We start from the raw sequence: 6000 nt of genomic DNA, 5'->3' as shown, positions 1-6000 counted from the left end.
GAGTGAGTAAAAGCGTTTGTTTTTTGAGGGTACTCATGCAGAACTATGTATTTTATTTATCTGTCACATGCTATAACTTTGAAAGTTTACTCAATGTGGTTGAATTCGTTTTTTATTGTATATGCATGTCATTTGTTCGTGGTGTGGAAAGACTGGCTAAGAGATGCGCATGGAGGAGGTTGGCTAGCTGATTCAGCATGATTAGCACCCTTGGAAGCAGAAAGAGGTTGCTTAATGATTGCAAACGATTGTTTATGTATTTAAGAGACAGAAAGGTTGTTGTTAATTCATTTTATTAAATGCTGTAACATAAATAGTTTAAAAACTATTGATTTATGTCAATATCACTATTTGGGTTAATCAAAATAATTTTCTATAGTAAAATGCGAACATTTCTGCACTTTCTACTTGAATGTTTAATGGTATTTGTTTGTGCATCTTTATAGTTTTCACGGTGCCATATTGTCGGTGGTTTAAAGAGGAGAGAATAAAGTTGCATCAGTCGAAGCTCTCTGCGTCATGAGTGGTAATTCCAAGTGGGCAGCTACAAGCAGCCCCCTTGATAGAGGCACAAGCTCTTACGGTGAGATTGATGGTTTACTGCCATTAAACCTTCAAAACGTCATCAGTAAAGTGTCATCCTTCATTCGGGGGGGTTCGCTACATATATATATACATATATATATATATATATATATATATATATATATAAAAACACCCAGCACGCCCCTGCGGGCGGTTTATCCTTCAAGCTCGGGTCCTCTACCAGAGGCCTGGGAGCTTGAGGGTCCTGCGCAGTATCTTAGCTGTTCCCAGGACTGCGCTCTTCTGGACAGAGATCTCCGATGTTATTCCCGGGATCTGCTGGAGCCACTCGCCTAGCTTGGGAGTCACCGCACCTAGTGCTCCGATTACCACGGGGACCACCGTTACCTTCACCCTCCACATCCTCTCGAGCTCTTCTCTGAGCCCTTGGTATTTCTCCAGCTTCCTGTTCCTGTACACTATGCCGGCCACTTGGTTATGGCGTTCCATGTATGCCTTGCCTGCTAGCATCTTGCACCCTGCTGTTATGTGCTGGATTGTCTCTGGGGCATCTTTACACAGCCTGCACCTGGGGTCTTGCCTGGTGTGATAGACCCCAGCCTCTATGGATCTTGTACTCAGAGCTTGTTCTTGTGCTGCCATGATTAGTGCCTCTGTGCTGTCTTTCAGTCCAGCTTTGTCCAGCCACTGGTAGGATTTCTGGATATCAGCCACCTCCTCTATCTGCCGGTGGTACATACCGTGCAGGGGCCTGTCCTTCCATGATGGTTCCTCGTCTCCCTCCTCTTTCTTGGGTTTCTGCTGCCTGAGGTATTCACTGAGCACTCGGTCAGTTGGGGCCATCTTCCCAATGTATTCTTGGATGTTCCTTGTCTCATCCTGGACTGTGGTGCTGACACTCACCAGTCCCCGGCCCCCTTCCTTCCGCTTAGCGTACAGCCTCAGGGTGCTGGACTTGGGGTGAAACCCTCCATGCATGGTCAGGAGCTTTCTTGTCTTTATGTCAGTGGCTTCTATCTCCTCCTTTGGCCAGCCTATTACCCCAGCAGGGTACCTGATCACGGGCAGGGCGTATGTGTTGATGGCCCGGATCTTGTTCTTACCATTCAGCTGACTCCTCAGGACTTGCCTGACCCTCTGCAGGTACTTGGTGGTTGCAGCCTTTCTAGCGGCCTCTTCATGGTTCCCATTTGCCTGCGGGATCCCCAGGTACTTGTAACTGTCCTCTATGTCTGCAATGTTGCCTTCTGGTAGTTCAATCCCCTCAGTTCTGACTACCTTCCCTCTCTTTGTTACCATCCGACTACACTTCTCCAGTCCGAACGACATTCCAATGTCATTGCTGTATAGCCTGGTAGTGTGGATCAGTGAATCGATGTCTCGTTCACTCTTGGCATACAGCTTGATGTCATCCATGTACAGGAGGTGGCTGACAACTGCTCCGTTCCGTAGTCGGTATCCGTAGCCAGTCTTGTTAATGATCTCACTGAGGGGGTTCAGGCCTATGCAGAACAGCAGTGGGGACAGAGCATCTCCTTGGTAGATCCCGCACTTGATGGTAACTTGTGCTATGGGCTTGGAGTTGGCCTCTAGTGTTGTACGCCACATCCCCATTGAGTTCCTGATGAAGGCTCTTAGGGTCCCATTGATCTTGTACAATTCTAGGCATTCCAGTATCCAGCTGTGGGGCATTGAGTCATAGGCCTTCTTGTAATCAATCCAGGCAGTGCACAGGTTGGTCAGTCTGGTCTTGCAGTCTCGGCTGATTGTTCTGTCTACCAGTAGCTGGTGTTTTGCACCTCTGGTATTCTTGCCAATTCCTTTCTGTGTCCCGCTCATGTATTGACCCATGTGCCTGTTCATCTTAGCCGATATGATGCCTGACAGGAGCTTCCATGTAGTACTGAGGCAGGTTATTGGTCGGTAGTTGGAGGGGACCGGTCCCTTCTTGGGGTCCTTGGGGATCAGGACCGTCCGGCCTTCAGTTAGCCATTCCGGGTGTCTCTCGTTAACTAGCAGCTGGTTCATTTGTGCTGCCAGACGCTCGTGGAGTGCAGTCAGCTTCTTCAGCCAGTAGGCGTGAACCATGTCGGGCCCTGGTGCTGTCCAACTCTTCATACTGGAGACCCTTTCTTGGATATCTGCCACTGTGATGGTTACTGGACCCTGTTCAGGGAGGTCGCTGTGGTCTGCCCTCAGATCCACTAGCCACTGAGCATTGCCGTTATGGGTTGCATCCTTCTCCCATATGCTCTTCCAGTATTGCTCCGTCTCCAGGATTGGTGGTGCTGTTCTCTTATTGTTCCCTTGCCACTGAGAGTACACCTTTGCTGGTTCTGTGGAGAACAGCTGGTTTATTCTCCTGAATTCTATCTCTCTGGTGTACCTCCTCAAGCGGCTGGCCAAGGCTGTGAGTCTTTGCTTGGCAGTTTCCAAGGCCTCAGGTATGGACAGCTTGCTGTATTTCTTAGGCACCTTATTTGTCGCACCTTTCTGCAACTCTGTTAGTTGGCTAACCTCCCTCCGTGCTACTTTGATCTTGCCCTCTAGCCTCCTTCTCCATGGAGGGTACTGCCCCTTGTGGCTGTTCAACTTGTAGCCAAGCATCTCACTGATCACTGCTGCCGTATTGTAGATCAGCTTGTTAGTGTCGGTAATCGTGGTTGTAGGTATTGCCCGTAGTGCTGCATTAACATCATCTAGCAGACCTTCTGAGGGTACTTCACGTAATCTTGGTAACCGGCTACGGGGGATCCAGGTTTCAAGCTTGGCCATGATCCTATTTTTCAGGTCAGTTCCTCTCGCACTCAACGATCCTTCTCCTATCGCACTTGGGGCTATGTACCCAATCTCGGGTGAGGGTGATGATATCTCCCCCCTGACCTGGCGTCCTGACTCCTCCTTGCCGTAGCATTTGTGTTGTACCTCGTCAATCTCTAGCTGTGAGAGCAGTCCCTTCTTTCGAATGTTGGAACACTGAGCTACTAGTTGTTTCGCCGTCATTGTGGATGTTGGGTATCGAAGAATCCATAGGTCCCTCATCCTATTCATGTAGCCCCTTCCGCCGGGGTTACTTGCGTAGTAGCATTCCAACAACGCCCTGTTTTCGTCCCTTGCCCACCGATGCCTTCATATATAGGCATATATATATATATATATACATATATATATATATATATATATATATATATATATATATATATATATATAAAAGTCACTTATTAATAAATAGCTGAAAAAGAAACATGTGTAGCTATAGCAATAAACAGTGTGTTAAGTGGATGCGTTGTACAGGGAGATGGCCACAGGCAGGAATGATTTCCTGTGTCGTTCAGTGGTGCTTTTCGGTAATCTCAGTCTTTCACTGAACGTACTCCTGAGACTGACCAGCATGTCATGGAGTGGAAGGGAGGTGTTATCCAACATTGTCTTTATCATGGACAGCATCCGCCTCTCCGACACCACCTTGAGGGAGTACAGCTCCATCCCCACAACATTACTGGCCTTACGGATCAGTTTATCGAGTCTGTTGGCATCTGCGACCCTCAGCCTGCTCCCCCAGCATGCAACAGCATAGAGGATCGCACTGGCCACAACAGACTCGTAGAAAATCCTGAGCATTTTCTTGCAGATGTTGAAGAACCTCAGTCGCCTCAAAAAATAGAGACGACTCTGGCCCTTTCTGTAAAGTGCTGTGGTGTTTTTAGCCCAGTCCAGTTTATTGTCAATGTGTACTCCAAGGTATTTATAGTCCTCCACAATGTCAACACTGACCCCCTGGATTGAAACAGGGGTCAAGTTTTTCCTGGTCTTCCTGAAGTCCACGATCAGTTCCTTGGTCTTTGCCACGTTGAGCTGCACATGATTCTGCTCACACCACGTGACAAAGGAGTCGACCACAGCCCGGTACTCTGTCTCATCATCCTTGCTGATGCATCCAACCACCGCGAAGTCATCAGAAAACTTCTGAAGATGGCAGGTCTCTGTGCAGTGGCTGAAGTCTGTGGTGTAGAGGGTGAAGAGGAAGGGGGAGAGGACAGTCCCCTGGTGCCCCAATGCTGCTGATTACCTTGTCAGACACACACTGTGGGAGACGTACATATTGTGGTCTTCCTGTCAGGTAATCAACAATCCAAGACACCAGAGAAGCATCCACCTGCATCGCTGTTAACTTATCACCCAGGATGGTCGGCCTGATGGTATTGAAAGCACTGGAAAAGTCAAAAAACATGACCCTCACAGTGCTCGCCGGCTGGTCCAGATGGGTGTAGACACGATTGAGCAGGTAGATGATGGCGTCCTCAGTTCCGAGACGAGGCTGATAGGCAAATTGAAGGGGATCCAGATGTGGTCTGACTATGGGTCACAGTTGGTCCAGCAGGATGAGCCTTTCCAGGGACTTCATGATGTGGGAGGTCAGTGCCACGGGCCTGTAATCCTGGGGGCCACTGGGACGTGGCGTCTTTGGTACAGGGACGAGGCATGATGTCTTCCACATCACTGGGACCCTCTGCAGACACAAACACAGCATAAACAGTTTATGAAAAACTCCACACAGCTGGGGGGCACAGGCCTTGAGGACGAGGGGACTCACTCTGTCTGGTCCAGCAGACTTGCCTGAGTGAAGTCTCCTCATTTGCATCTCAACCTGGTATTGAGTGAAGGTGATGGGTGGGGGAGGGGTGTCAGGAATCTCACAGGAGGCAACAGCACCATGTGAAGAGAGAGGCTGGCACAGTGGTGTGGCTCTGGATTCCAGGCTGACTACAGGTGAGGTTGTGGGGGTGGGAGCAGACACTGTGGTGTCGAATCTATTGAAAAACAGATTCAACTCGTTAGCTCTATTCTCACCTCCCTCAGCTCCCCTGCTGTTGGTTGGCCTGAATCCAGTGATGGTCTTCATGCCCCTCCACACCTCTCTCTCATGCTGTTCTGCTGAAGTTTCCACTCCAGCTTCCTTCTGTAATTGTCCTTAGCCTCTCTGGTCTTGTCCTTTAGTAACACCTGGACCTTCCTCACCTCCTCTTTATTGCCCCCTCTGAAAGCCCTCTTCTTGTTGTTGAGGAGGGCTTTGATGTCCTTGGTCACCCATAGCTTGTTATTTGGGTAACAATGAACAGTCTGAGCTGGAACAATGGAGTCGGTGCAGAAAGTTATGTAGTCTGTGATACACTCAGTAAGCCCATTGATGTCCTCGGCGTGAGGCTCACAGAGTGTTTCCCAGTTGGTCACCTTGAAACAGCCCTGTAGTTCTGCTATTGCCTCCTCTGACCACCTCCTAACACTCCTCGTGGTCACAGGTTCCCTCCTCACAGTTGGTACGTAGCGGGGGGTGAGGTGAATCAGGTTATGATCTGACCTACCAAGTGGGGGGAGGTAGGAGGAGCTGTATGCATCCTTGACATTAGTATCTAGAAGGTCTAAAATTTTCTCTCCCCTGGTCGGACAGTCCAC

The sequence above is a fragment of the Diplotaxodon limnothrissa genome, linkage group LG3 (genome assembly GCF_057381915.1).
Source record: "Diplotaxodon limnothrissa isolate DT_005_m linkage group LG3, D_limnothrissa_male_GT1.1, whole genome shotgun sequence".
NCBI lineage: Eukaryota > Metazoa > Chordata > Actinopteri > Cichliformes > Cichlidae > Diplotaxodon > Diplotaxodon limnothrissa.
This window is presented reverse-complemented; position numbering follows the sequence as displayed.